At 46.3% G+C, this 14,143-nt stretch overlaps 1 protein-coding gene across 1 annotated transcript in view; it reads right to left on the reverse strand.

Annotated features, from left to right (window-relative positions):
• Positions 1 to 14,143, reverse strand: part of ASIC5 (acid sensing ion channel subunit family member 5) — a 116,228-nt gene that overhangs the window by 76,916 nt on the left and 25,169 nt on the right. The gene's annotated exons all lie outside the window — the stretch shown is intronic.

Raw genomic sequence — 14,143 nt, forward strand, 5'->3', positions numbered from 1 at the left:
AAACCAGGTACAGTATTGTGGAGAAAGAGTGCCTGGCCATCAAGTGGGCACTGGAGTCATTGCACTACTATTTGCTGAGGAGAACATTTCGGTTGGTGACAGATCATTCCCCTCTTACGTGGATGAGTCAAGCTAAGGAGAGGAATGCCCGAATCACCAGGTGGTCCCTGTTACTGCAAAATTTTAAATTTTCAGAAGAACACGGGGCAGGCAGACTACAGTGGAATGTAGATGCCCTATTCAGAGTTCACTGTTTGTCATGTGTCCACCCCTTTAGGGTTGAACATAGGAGGGAGGTATGTGGTACAGTAAAGGGTGTTTCACTGGATGGGAGATATATTTCTCCCAGCAGATTAATGTTTGGCCGGTTTTTCCCTAAAGACAGGACCTGCGATGATGTCATGGTCACGTGATCAGCCCATGTGATGTCTACCTCACCGATGGGGGGGTTATGGGCTATGTAATGGAGGTTGGTATTTGGCACAGGGTGAGTGTGTGTGGAAGATACAGGAACTTGGCTGGAGTTAGCCTGAATCTGTTTGCTGGACTGCACGTGCTGCAGAGCTATAGCAGCAAGACTCCAAACAACCCTGGGAATGGCACCTGGTGGATGCTGCAGGACCTGGCAGCCGCTTAGTTAAGCCCGCCGCATGCAAGGGGTGAGTCTGGGACCAGTGGTTCTCCAAGCTGGAGTACATTTATGTTTTTCCCTTACTTTCTGTTAACCTGCTGTTTGCAAAGTGACATTAAACCACTGAAATTGGACTTTAAGTCTGTGTGTTGCCTCGTTACTGCAACCCTGCCATTACCTACCAGAGCGAATCCCTACTATATATACAGTCATATATAAAAGTTTGGGCACCCCTATTAATGTTAACCTTTTTTCTTTATAACAATTTTGGTTTTTGCAACAGCTATTTCAGTTTCATATATCTAATAACTGATGGACTCAGTTATATTTCTGGATTCAAATGAGGTTTATTGTACTAACAGAAAATGTGCAATCTGCATTTAAACAAAATTTGACCAGTGCAAAAGTATGGGCACCCTTATCATTTTCTTGATTTGAACACTCCCAACTATTTTTTACTGACTTCCTGAAGCACTAAATTGGTTTTGTAGCCTCATTGAGCTTTGAACTTCATAGCCAGGTGTATCAAATCATGAGAAAAGGTATTTAAGGTGGCCACTTGCAAGTAGTTCTCCTATTTGATTCTCCTATGAAGAGTGGCATCATGGGCTCCTCAAAACAACTCTCAAATGATCGGAAAACAAAGATTATTCAACATAGCTTTTCAGGGGAAGGATACAAAAAGTTGTCTCAGAGATTTAACCTGTCAGTTTCCACTGTGAGGAACATAGTAAGGAAATGGAAGAACACAGGTACAGTTCTTGTTAAGCCCAGAAGTGGCAGGCCAAGAAAAATATCAGAAAGGCAGAGAAGAAGAATGGTGAGAACAGTCAAGGACAATCCACAGACCATCTCCAAAGACCTGCAGCATCATCTTGCTGCAGATGGTGTCACTGTGCATCGGTCAACAATACAGTGCATGCATAACGCCTTTTTTGTATGACCAAACAACTCAATCTTTGTTTCATCAGTCCACAGGACCTTCTTCCAAAATGTAACTGGCTTGTCCAAATGTGCTTTTGCATACCTCAGGCGACTCTGTTTGTGGCGTGCTTGCAGAAACAGCTTCTTACGCATCACTCTCCCATACAGCTTCTCCTTGTGCAAAGTGCGCTGTATTGTTGACCGATGCACAGTGACACCATCTGCAGCAAGATGATGCTGCAGGTCTTTGGAAGTGGTCTGTGGATTGTCCTTGACTGTTCCCACCATTCTTCTTCTCTGTCTTTCTGATATTTTTCTTGGCCTGCCACTTCTGGGCTTAACAAGAACTGTACCTGTGTTCTTCCATTTCCTTAATATGTTCCTCACAGTGGAAACTGACAGGTTAAATCTCTGAGACAACTTTTTGTATCCTTCCCCTGAAAAGCTATGTTGTTTTCAGATCATTTGAGAGTTGTTTTGAGGAGCCCATGATGCCACTCTTCATAGGAGAATCAAATAGGAGAACTACTTGCAAGTGGCCACCTTAAATACCTTTTCTCATGATTTGATACACCTGGCTATGAAGTTCAAAGCTCAATGAGGTTACAAAACCAATTTAGTGCTTCAGGAAGTCAGTAAAAAGTAGTTAGGAGTGTTCAAATCAAGAAAATGATAAGAGTGCCCATACTTTTGCACTGGTCAAATTTTGTTTAAATGCAGATTGCACATTTTCTGTTAGTACAATAAACCTCATTTGAATCCAGAAATATAACTGAGTCCATCAGTTATTAGATATATGAAACTGAAATAGCTGTTGCAAAAACCAAAATTGTTATAAAGAAAAAAGGTTAACATTAATAGGGGTGCCCAAACTTTTACATATGACTGTAGTGTATTAGATTCACTGGAGTGCCTTGTGGTTACTGCAGAATGTATGTGAGTCACAAGGCAGAATAAAAGTAAGCATCAACCTGGTTAAGTTACGTGGCCAAAGATTCGTTCAGGAAATCCCGGTATGGGCTTTTATTTTTTAAATGGACTGCAGAAAGGTAGTGTGGCCGGTCCATTTCTTCCAGGCAGGATCTTGCAAGTGGCCCTTGGCCATAGATTCCAGTTTAGATAAAAACCCTGCAGGAAGAGTTTAGGTGTGTCAGATTGGAGTTTGCAACCTGTGAAGCAATTGGCTCTGCAGAAGCTCCATCTGTGTGAGCTAACACTGAGCCAGCAGAGCGAACTACTAGCACCCCGAAGTGTGATACGGTGGTGCAGTTGCCCTCGGCAACAGGACATAGTTATGACCTGTCTTGATTCCCAGCTGCGATCCGGAGGATGCCGTGTGCTGTACACTGCGTGAGTTTGGACAATTAAACACGTTTTTCTGTGAACTTTTTCTTTGGTCCCTGTCTGTCACACTGACCCAATCCTGCTGCACTACAGTGTGTGTATATATACTGTATATATACAGTGGGGAAAAAAAGTATTTAGTCAGTCAGCAATAGTGCAAGTTCCACCACTTAAAAAGATGAGAGGCGTCTGTAATTGACATCATAGGTAGACCTCAACTATGGGAGACAAACTGAGAAAAAAAAATCCAGAAAATCACATTGTCTGTTTTTTTTTCATTTTATTTGCATATTATGGTGGAAAATAAGTATTTGGTCAGAAACAAGCAATCAAGATTTCTGGCTCTCACAGACCTGTAACTTCTTCTTTAAGAGTCTCCTCTTTCCTCCACTCATTACCTGTAGTAATAGCACCTGTTTAAACTTGTTATCAGTATAAAAAGACACCTGTGCACACCCTCAAACAGTCTGACTCCAAACTCCACTATGGTGAAGACCAAAGAGCTGTCAAAGGACACCAGAAACAAAATTGTAGCCCTGCACCAGGCTGGGAAGACTGAATCTGCAATAGCCAACCAGCTTGGAGTGAAGAAATCAACTGTGGGAGCAATAATTAGAAAATGGAAGACATACAAGACCACTGATAATCTCCCTCGATCTGGTGCTCCACGCAAAATCCCACCCCGTGGGGTCAGAATGATCACAAGAACGGTGAGCAAAAATCCCAGAACCATGCGGGGGGACCTAGTGAATGAACTGCAGAGAGCTGGGACCAATGTAACAAGGCCTACCATAAGTAACACACTACGCCACCATGGACTCAGATCCTGCAGTGGCAGACGTGTCCCACTGCTTAAGCCTGTACATGTCCGGGCCCGTCTGAAGTTTGCTAGAGAGCATTTGGATGATCCAGAGGAGTTTTGGGAGAATGTCCTATGGTCTGATGAAACCAAACTAGAACTGTTTGGTAGAAACACAACTTGTCGTGTTTGGAGGAAAAAGAATACTGAGTTGCATCCATCAAACACCATACCTACTGTAAAGCATGGTGGTGGAAACATCATGCTTTGGGGCTGTTTCTCTGCAAAGGGGCCAGGACGACTGATCCGGGTATGTGAAAGAATGAATGGGGCCATGTATCGTGAGATTTTGAGTGCAAACCTCCTTCCATCAGCAAGGGCATTGAAGATGAAACATGGCTGGGTCTTTCATGACAATGATCCAAAGCACCGCCAGGGCAACGAAGGAGTGGTTTCGTAAGAAGCATTTCAAGGTCCTGGAGTGGCCTAGCCAGTCTCCAGATCTCAACCCTATAGAAAACCTTTGGAGGGAGTTGAAAGTCCGTGTTGCCAAGCGAAAAGCCAAAAACATCACTGCTCTAGAGGAGATCTGCATGGAGGAATGGGCCAACATACCAACAACAGTGTGTGGCAACCTTGTGAAGACTTACAGAAAATGTTTGACCTCTGTCATTGCCAACAAAGGATATATCACAAAGTATTGAGATGAAATTTTGTTTCTGACCAAATACTTATTTTCCACCATAATATGCAAATAAAATGAAAAAAAAACAGACAATGTGATTTTCTGGATTTTTTTTTCTCAGTTTGTCTCCCATAGTTGAGGTCTACCTATGATGTAAATTACAGACGCCTCTCATCTTTTTAAGTGGTGGAACTTGCACTATTGCTGACTGACTAAATACTTTTTTTCCCCACTGTGTATATATATATATATATATATATATATATATATATATATTAGTCCTTCACAGATGAAAGCAGCACACCATATAAGTTTCAATAAAGTTCTATTTAATAGCATTGAGAAAGGTCTGCACCTACTGGACCGAAACATTGCTGCATGGGCACATAGCCTGATGGGCTATTAAATAGCACTTTATTGAAACTTATATGGTGTGCTTCTTTCATTTGTGAAGGACTATTTGGAGGTTTGGTATATGCCGGGAAGGGGGAAGGCTTGCATCTCTATCTATCTATCTATCTATCTATCTATCTATCTATCTATCTATAAAATAAGTATTTCATACACTTTTGATTTTGCAAGTTTTCCTACCTACAAAGAATGGTGATGTCCATTGCCAGCAGCTGCTTAATGCTTGTAAGTAGAGTTGAGCGACTTTTGGTTTTTTAGGGTCGAGTTTTGTTTCGTGAAACCCGACTTTTCGAAAAGTCGGGTCGAGCAAGATGGGCCGATTATAGGGAAAAGTCGGGGTCGTCCCGAAACACGAAACCCAATGTAAGTCAATGGGGAATAAAAGTCGGCAGTGAGAGGAGGACAGGAAACACACCTACAGTGCTCATTTGAATGCCAAAAGCATCAATTCTTCTTACTTAAGCTTGTCAACCTTAATTAACTTCATAATACAAGTTACGCACTGAAAAATGGGGGTTATTTGGCTAAAGTTGTGGGGGGGGAGGGCTGGCTCCAGGTTTTCATGTGCCCTGGGCGAAAGAGCGCCCCTTTAACACATACCACAACTCATCATGCTCCGATACGGCAGAGAAATAGCAGTATAGCACAATGAAAAATACGTCACTTTTTACATCTCATGACGAGGCCCATCTATTTCTCCATACAGAATCATTGGTCCCATATAATGTTTGAAACAGTATATGATGAGCTCCACATAATGCTACAGTATATGTTGGTCCCCATGGATGAAGCTCCACTGTCTTATGGGCAAAAATAATGCTCCAAACATAATGGGCCCCATTTCTAATGCTCTAGTGTATAATGGGCCCTGTAAATGCTGCTCCAGTGTCTGATGTCCACCTTTGGAATGTTCCAGTGTATGGTGGGCCCCATCTATCATTCTCCAGAGTATAGTGCTCCCCAAAAATTGCTGTCCCAACATTGAAAACAATCAAATAAGTCTCCTCGCTAGGGAATCCCTGTACTAGTCTGGACTCCTCGTCGTCCCCATCTTCCATCTCACTGCACAGTATTTCAACCTTGCAAGTGCTGTGATCCTGAGCAAGCAGGGGGGGCCCACTCGTTGGCGACGGCACTGGCACAGGGCCCCTGATAGTACGGTGGTGTGTCTGATGGCGGGTGGGCCGAACCTGCACTTTCATCTGCAGCTTCCTCTTTGTCACCGTGTAAGATGGAACTGTATATGGGAAGGGTAACCTGAGTTTCATCAGGGTCAGATTCAGGCCGTGTAGCGTGCGAGGGGAATGTAGTGGTCTGGGTCAATGTACCAGCAGATTCATCGAGCAGTGGCTGGGCATCAGTGCACTTGTGTCGCCCTCAGGAGTACGGTCGCCACAGTGGCATTACCTTCCTCCTAGGGAGTGTGATGTCATGCTTGAGAGCAACGAAGGATCTCTCTAGCAGGTTAACTGATTGGGCGGCGTTATTCCCACGAGTCATGACCCTCCAAACAGCGTTCATGAAGGCAAAGTGTTTGTTTTACGTGGGCAGTATGGTTGCAAAGCTGAACCTTAAAGGAATGTCCAGAAGGGCACCACCAGGAGTGGAGCCTACGGTTAAATTCGACTCCACCTGGGAAACCTCAACCATGCCAGCTACAGAACAGATGCACACATTGCAAGCTTAATTCCGTTAACGAACGAGACTCCGTCATGCCCCGCGGTCCGAGTCCGGCTTACTAGAGGGACACGTGAGGCTCTGGCACATGAGATTGGATAATAACTGGTGTGTCATGCCCTTACATGTCCGTGGCTGCATGTGCGCTACACTGAAAAGGCCAGCGTTTGTCGCTTACAGGTGCAGATAACCCGCTGAACCACGTTAGTGATGGGGATCACTGATTACAATTATTACCCGCGAACGATGATTTCACAGTAAGTGCAGGTCAACCGCAGTTCCGGAATTAGGCCTAACCGTCATTCCTGAAAAAATGAAAAACTTACGTGTGCAAACCAAAGGTGCTGTAGCTTGCTTAACAGCTCGCCAGCCGTTCTCACGCCCAGTATGGATTACACGTGATTGCACAAAGGTGAGAAAGGGTACCGTATCCCCGGATAACATGTATGGATAGCGTACACATTCAAAAGATATGTCTATACATCAGGAGGCAGGCTCAGACGGTGTTAGGCCCAGTATGGCTTGCACGTGATTGCACAAAGGTGAGAAAGGGTACCGTATCCCCGGATAACATGTATGGATAGCGTACACATTCAAAAGATATGTCTATACATCAGGAGGCAGGCTCAGATGGTGTCAGGCACAGTATGGATTTGACGGCCCAGACTACACAGCGGAGGAGCAGGGAGAGGTAAAGATTGCAAATGCTGGGGCCCTGCCCAAGCAAGGGGGGCCCACTCGTGGGCGTCGGTACTGGCACTGGGCCCCTCATAGTACGGCGGTGTGTCTGATGGCGGGTGTGCACCACTACCGTCAGAGACACTTGATTGCACTATGAGGGACCCTGTGCCAGTGCCCGCGCCCAAGAGTCGGCCTACCCACCTGCCCAGGGCAACGGCACTCGCACGGTGTCGTGCGTTAGGTGGTGACCCCGGCCATGGGCGGGGAGGCAGCACAGTTAGGGAGTTTTAGAAAGTGGTATATGTTGATGTTGGACATTCAGCTGATGCAAAAGGCGAAATAGGTCAAGTCCCAGGAAGAGGTGGACCAAAGCATGCCATTTTTCTGTCACCCTATGTGTCATCAGGGGAAGGTGGGACAAAATCCTTGGAAACCCATGCATGGTTCATTTTAATGAAGGTTAGATCATCCACATTTTGGGTTGACAGACGGGTCCTTTTTTCTGTCAGGATTGATCCAGCTGCACTGAAGACTCTTTCCGATAGCACACTTGCAGCTGGGCAAGCGAGCTCCTGTAAGGCATATTGTGCCAATTCAGGCCAGGTGTCCAGTTTAGCGGCCCAATAGTCAAAGGGGAATGACCTGTGTGGGAGAACATCGATAAGGGAGGAAAAGTAGTTTGTAACCATAGTTGACAACTGCTGTCTCCTGTCACTTTCCATCGATGCTGTATTACCAGTTGTGTGAGCGGTACTTGAAAAATCAGTCCACAACATTGTCATGAAACCCCTGTCTCCAACGCCACTTCTGCTGTGTGCACCATGAACACCTCTGCCAAGCTGCCCCTGGCCCGTACGGCTCGTGTGAGAACCATCACCGCTGCTGTGTGCTGGGAATGCCTCAAGCAACCGATTTACCAGAGTTGCTTGTTTATTAGCCAATATTAGGTCAAGGTTCTCGTGTGGCATGATGTTTTGTAATTTGCCTTTATAGCGTGGATCCAGGATGCTGGCCAACCAGTAGTCTTCATCGTTCATCATTTTGGCAATGCGGGGGTCCCTTTTTAGGATCCGCAAGGCATAATCTGACATGTGGGCCAATGTTCCCGGCGTCAATGATGCACTGCGAGTGCTGGTTGGAGGAGCACTTTCTGGCAAATCCACATCCCTCCAGTCACGCACAAACCCTGTACCAGACCTTGCCACGCCAACATTTTCACTTGCCCCACGAGATGCATCCTCCTCCCCTAAGTAATCATCCTCATCATCATCCTCCTCCTTCTCTTCTTCCTCCAACTCGTCCAGGAGAGGTCCCTGAGCAGACAATGGCTGAATGTCATCAAGGATTCCCTCCACCTCTTCCTCCTCGTCAACATTGGCTGCAGACGCCTGCTCCTTAAGGTGCGTCAAAGTTTGCATGAGCAGATGCATAAGTGGGATGCTCATGCTTAGTATGGCGTCGTCTGCGCTTACCAGCCGTGTGCATTCCTCAAAACACTGAAGGACTTTACAGAGGTCTTTCAGCTTCGACCACTGCACACCTGTCAACTCCATGTCTGCTCTCAAAGTGCCTGGCCGTGTATCCTCCCACAAATGCATTATGGCCTGCCTCTGCTCGCACAGCCGCTCCACCATGTGCAGGGTGGAGTTCCACCTTGTTGCAATGTCGATAATGAGGCGGTGGTTGGGAAGGTGGAGCAATCGCTGCAGCTTCTGCATTCGAACAGAGTGTACAGGCGACCGGCGGATGTGCGCGCACAGTCTTTGCACCTTATGGAGCAGGGCTGTTAACTCCGGATAATTTTTGAGGAAGCACTGCACCACCAGGTTCAAGGTGTGAGCCAAGCAAGGTATGTGGCTGAGTTTTGAAAGGGCTATGGCTGCCACAAAATTACGGCCGTTATCACTAATTACCTTGCCTGCCTCAAGATGTACACTGCCCAGCCATGACTCAGTTTGTCGCTTCAAGTACTCTGCCAGCACCTCGGCGGTGTGTCTGTCGCCCAAACACATCATCTGCAACACAGCCTGCTGACGCTTTCCACTAGCTGCTCGATAGGGGGACACCTCGTGTGCAACAGTGGCAGCTGCAGATGGAGTGCTCGTACGACTGCGCTCTGTGGACGAGCTTTCGCTTCTGGAGGAGGAGGAGGAGAAGGAGGGTCGAACGCCTACAGCCAACTGTTTCCTATACCGTGGGCTAGGCAGCACTGTCCCACCACCGCTGTCCCCTGTGGACCCTGCATCCACCACATTAACCCAGTGCGCAGTGATGGACACGTAACGGCCCTTGCCATGCCGACTGGACCATGCATCAGTTGTGAGGTGCACCTTTCCGCTCACTGACTGCTTGAGTGCATGGACAATGCGGTCTTTTACATGATGGTGGAGGGCTGGGATGGCTTTGCGAGAGAAGAAGTGGCGACTGGGTAGGTCATAGCGTGGTACTGCATAGGCCATGAGTTTGCTGCGCTTTCCACCAACCGATAGGGCATCATCTCAAACGAGATTAGTTTGGCAATGTGGGCGTTCAAACCCAGTGTACGCGGATGAGAGACTGAGTACTTTCTTGACCTACTCATAGTGTCTGGGAGGGTGAGCTGGACTTGAGAGCTGCATATGGTGGAAGTAGCGGTGGACAGGGCGGACTGAGAGAGGGTTGATGATGGTGATGGAGTTGGTGTTCTTTCTGATGGCCTAGATTCAGTATTTCGTTGATATAACAGTGGGATTCCCTGACTGCTGTGGCCTTGCAACGACACCTCAACATTTGCTGCTGTGCTAACCAGTGGGCTTACAGTGGGGGAAACAATGTAGCGTTGCTGACTACCTTCTTTGTGATCAGTTGCACATGTGGCACTTGAGGTTTGGTGTTGTGTCCACGCTTGCAAGTGCATGCTGGTTAAATGTCTAAGCATGCAACTGGTATTCAAATTTTTCAGATTTTTCCCTTGGCTAAAGGTCTTTGCGCACTTCTTACAGATAACCTTGGCCTGATCATGAGGATTTTGTTCAAAAAAGTGCCTCATTTTTGGTAGAAATGTAGACAAAATCCAACAAACTATATAGTAATGTAAAACAACGTACAAGGTGTCTATAGGACAGGGGAGATTTAGATTTTCTGCACACACTAGTGGACACTGGACACTTTTGGATTGTGTGAGGCCCACTGAATATCAGAGCGCTGTGTCACAGGCTCGATGCAGCAGGTGTGAAAAAAGTGACTACAGGATAAGGGAGATTTTGAATTTCAGTCTCTCATATAATATTAGAAAGGGTCAAATGTAATCTCATGTATATATATCCCTTAAAAATGGAACTGAGGTATTATTTGTGGCGCATCCGTATAAGATGGGGGAGTTTAACATTCCCTGTAAATGCGTTGAGGTGTTAACCATTTGATGGCTGGTGGTGATGAACACAGATGAGTATCGCTATGGCAGCTCTGTGTTTATTTATTTTTCTATTGGGATGTCATGTGATTTCATAAAGGGACACTACCCTTATTTTTGCACTACACTGGTCAAATTGCCAGCATCATATATATCTTCTCTCTTTATGTGAAGAGACTGTGCAGTTGTGAGATTGTGGCAATAAGGAGTGCATCTAAAGTGTCCCGTCTATGACTCCCATTAGCGTATTTATGATGCCCCATTGTGAATATTGGTGACATAATTATGCAATTGAGTATTTGATCACACCACCTTATGCCATATGTGTTCTCTATTTTTTAACTTCTTCTCTTTGGGACACAGGGCCCTCTGTAGAGCAGATTGGTCTCTGTCTAGCAGTAGAGGTTCCCCTTTATCAATGGGTAGAGGTGACCACTAGCGGATCTAGGGTATACCAGGGCCCCTAGGGACAGCCATCGTTGAGCGGGGGCGCCACAACGTTCCCCCCTAGGGTGCCAACCTCCGCAGACAGGTAGACTTCAGCTCAGGGTTATATCAGGGACTCTTAGGTGTCACCTTAGAGTGGTTTCATGTTTGAACACTTTTCCTTTTTTTTCTATTTTTGTCACTTCGTTGGTGTTTACCACATTTGTGGTTTTTAATGAATAAAGTATCTTTTTTAAGGGATATATATACATGAGATTTTGAATTTCTGCAGACACTTGTGGACACTGGACACTTGGATTGTATGAGGCCCACTGAATATCAGAGCGCTATGTCACAGGCTCGATGCAGCAGGTGTGAAAAAAGTGACTACAGGATAAGGGAGATTTTGAATTTCTGCAGACACTTGTGGACACTGGACACTTGGATTGTGTGATGCCCACTGAATATCAGAGCGCTATGTCACAGGTTCGATGGCACAGGTGTGAAAAAGTGACTACAGGATAAGGGAGATTTTGAATTTCTGCAGACACTTGAGGACACTGGACACTTTTGGATTGTGTGAGGCCCACTGAATATCAGAGCGCTATGTCACAGGCTCGATGCAGCAGGTGTGAAAAAAGTGACTACAGGATAAGGGAGATTTTGAATTTCTGCAGACACTTGTGGACACTGGACACTTGGATTGTGTGAGGCCCACTGAATATCAGAGCGCTATGTCACAGGCTCGATGCAGCAGGTGTGAAAAAAGTGACTACAGGATAAGGGAGATTTTGAATTTCTGCAGGCACTTGTGGACACTGGACACTTGGATTGTGTGAGGCCCACTGAATATCAGAGCGCTATGTCACAGGCTCGATGCAGCAGGTGTGAAAAAAGTGACTACAGGATAAGGGAGATTTTGAATTTCTGCAGACACTTGTGGACACTGGACACTTGGATTGTGTGAGGCCCACTGAATATCAGAGCGCTATGTCACAGGCTCGATGCAGCAGGTGTGAAAAAAGTGACTACAGGATAAGGGAGATTTTGAATTTCTGCAGACACTTGTGGACACTGGACACTTGGATTGTGTGAGGCCCACTGAATATCAGAGCGCTATGTCACAGGCTCGATGCAGCAGGTGTGAAAAAAGTGACTACAGGATAAGGGAGATTTTGAATTTCTGCAGACACTTGTGGACACTGGACACTTTTGGATTGTGTGAGGCCCACTGAATATCAGAGCGCTATGTCACAGGCTCGATGCAGCAGGTGTGAAAAAAGTGACTACAGGATAAGGGAGATTTTGAATTTCTGCAGACACTTGTGGACACTGGACACTTGGATTGTGTGAGGCCCACTGAATATCAGAGCGCTATGTCACAGGCTCGATGCAGCAGGTGTGAAAAAAGTGACTACAGGATAAGGGAGATTTTGAATTTCTGCAGACACTTGTGGACACTGGACACTTGGATTGTGTGAGGTCCACTGAATATCAGAGCGCTATGTCACAGGCTCGATGCAGCAGGTGTGAAAAAAGTGACTACAGAATACTTGTGGACACTGGACACTTGGATTGTGTGAGGCCCACTGAATATCAGAGCGCTATGTCACAGGCTCGATGGCACAGGTGTGAAAAAAGTGACTACAGGATAAGGGAGATTTTGAATTTCTGCAGACACTTGTGGACACTGGACACTTTTGGATTGTGTGAGGCCCACTGAATATCAGAGCGCTATGTCACAGGCTCGATGCAGCAGGTGTGAAAAAAGTGACTACAGGATAAGGGAGATTTTGAATTTCTGCAGACACTTGTGGACACTGGACACTTGGATTGTGTGAGGCCCACTGAATATCAGATCGCTATGTCACAGGCTCGATGCAGCAGGTGTGAAAAAAGTGACTACAGGATAAGGGAGATTTTGAATTTCTGCAGACACTTGTGGACACTGGACACTTTTGGATTGTGTGAGGCCCACTGAATATCAGAGCGCTGTGTCACAGGCTCGATGGCACGGGTGTGAAAAAGTGACTACAGGATAAGGGAGATTTTGAATTTCTGCAGACACTTGTGGACACTGGACACTTTTGGATTGTGTGAGGCCCACTGAATATCAGAGCGCTATGTCACAGGCTCGATGGCACGGGTGTGAAAAAGTGACTACAGGATAAGGGAGATTTTGAATTTCTGCAGACACTTGTGGACACTGGACACTTTTGGATTGTGTGAGGCCCACTGAATATCAGATCGCTATGTCACAGGCAGAAATTGGCTAGTGTATCACAAACTACAAGATGTATGTAGAATTGGGCAGAATAGGAATCTCCCTAGAGTGTAGGTCTGTAAGAACGGAACAAGTCCTCCACTTATCCTTCCACAGTGACACACAGATAGCTTCACTGTGGCTGTGATAACAGCCATTACACGGTACTGTGTGAGGAGCGTACACCGCTGTATGGTGTGAATAAATGCACGCTCAGTACCTCAGCAGGACAAAAAAAAAAATTGGGATTGCTTTTAAAAAAGCAGTTTGCAGAGCAGTGGGGAAACAGCAATGCAGCTGTCAGGAAGCCTTAGAAGGCAGCCTAACAACCAACACCGCTGATCCACCACAATATAGCCTCCCCTTGCACTGCACACACAGTGACTGGTGTGTTGTACAGGCAAAATCGGTAGCAGCAGAAGCAGTTTTTTCTTCTTCTTCCCTGCCTAACGCTCTCCCTACAGAATCAGCAACCTCTCCCTATGCTAAGATCGGCAGAAGTAAGATGGCGGTCGGCGTGTACGCCCTTTTATAACCCCTGTGACGCCCACCAAAGCAAGCCAATCACTTGCATGCCCTTCTGAAAGATGGTGGTGACCCCTGCCTATGTCATCACGTTGCCCACAGTGTCCGTGGATCCTGATTGGCTGAAAAAGAGCGCAAAACAAACTTTTGAAACGCGACTTTGGCGCGTAAGTCGCCGACCTCGTGGCCGACCTCATCCTAGGGTCGGGTTTCGTTTCATGAAACCCGACTTTGCCAAAAGTCGGCGACTTTTGAAATTTTTCGACCCGTTTCGCTCAACTCTACTTGTAAGCAGCGCATGGCAGGGACGTCATGCACTGCTCACAAGCAGAGCACAGCTGCCGGAATACTTGCCGGGACTGTTCATTGCAGTGAGTATTCATTGC

The sequence above is a fragment of the Dendrobates tinctorius genome, unplaced genomic scaffold (genome assembly GCF_039654945.1).
Source record: "Dendrobates tinctorius isolate UK_male_01 unplaced genomic scaffold, ASM3965494v1 ptg000008l, whole genome shotgun sequence".
NCBI lineage: Eukaryota > Metazoa > Chordata > Amphibia > Anura > Dendrobatidae > Dendrobates > Dendrobates tinctorius.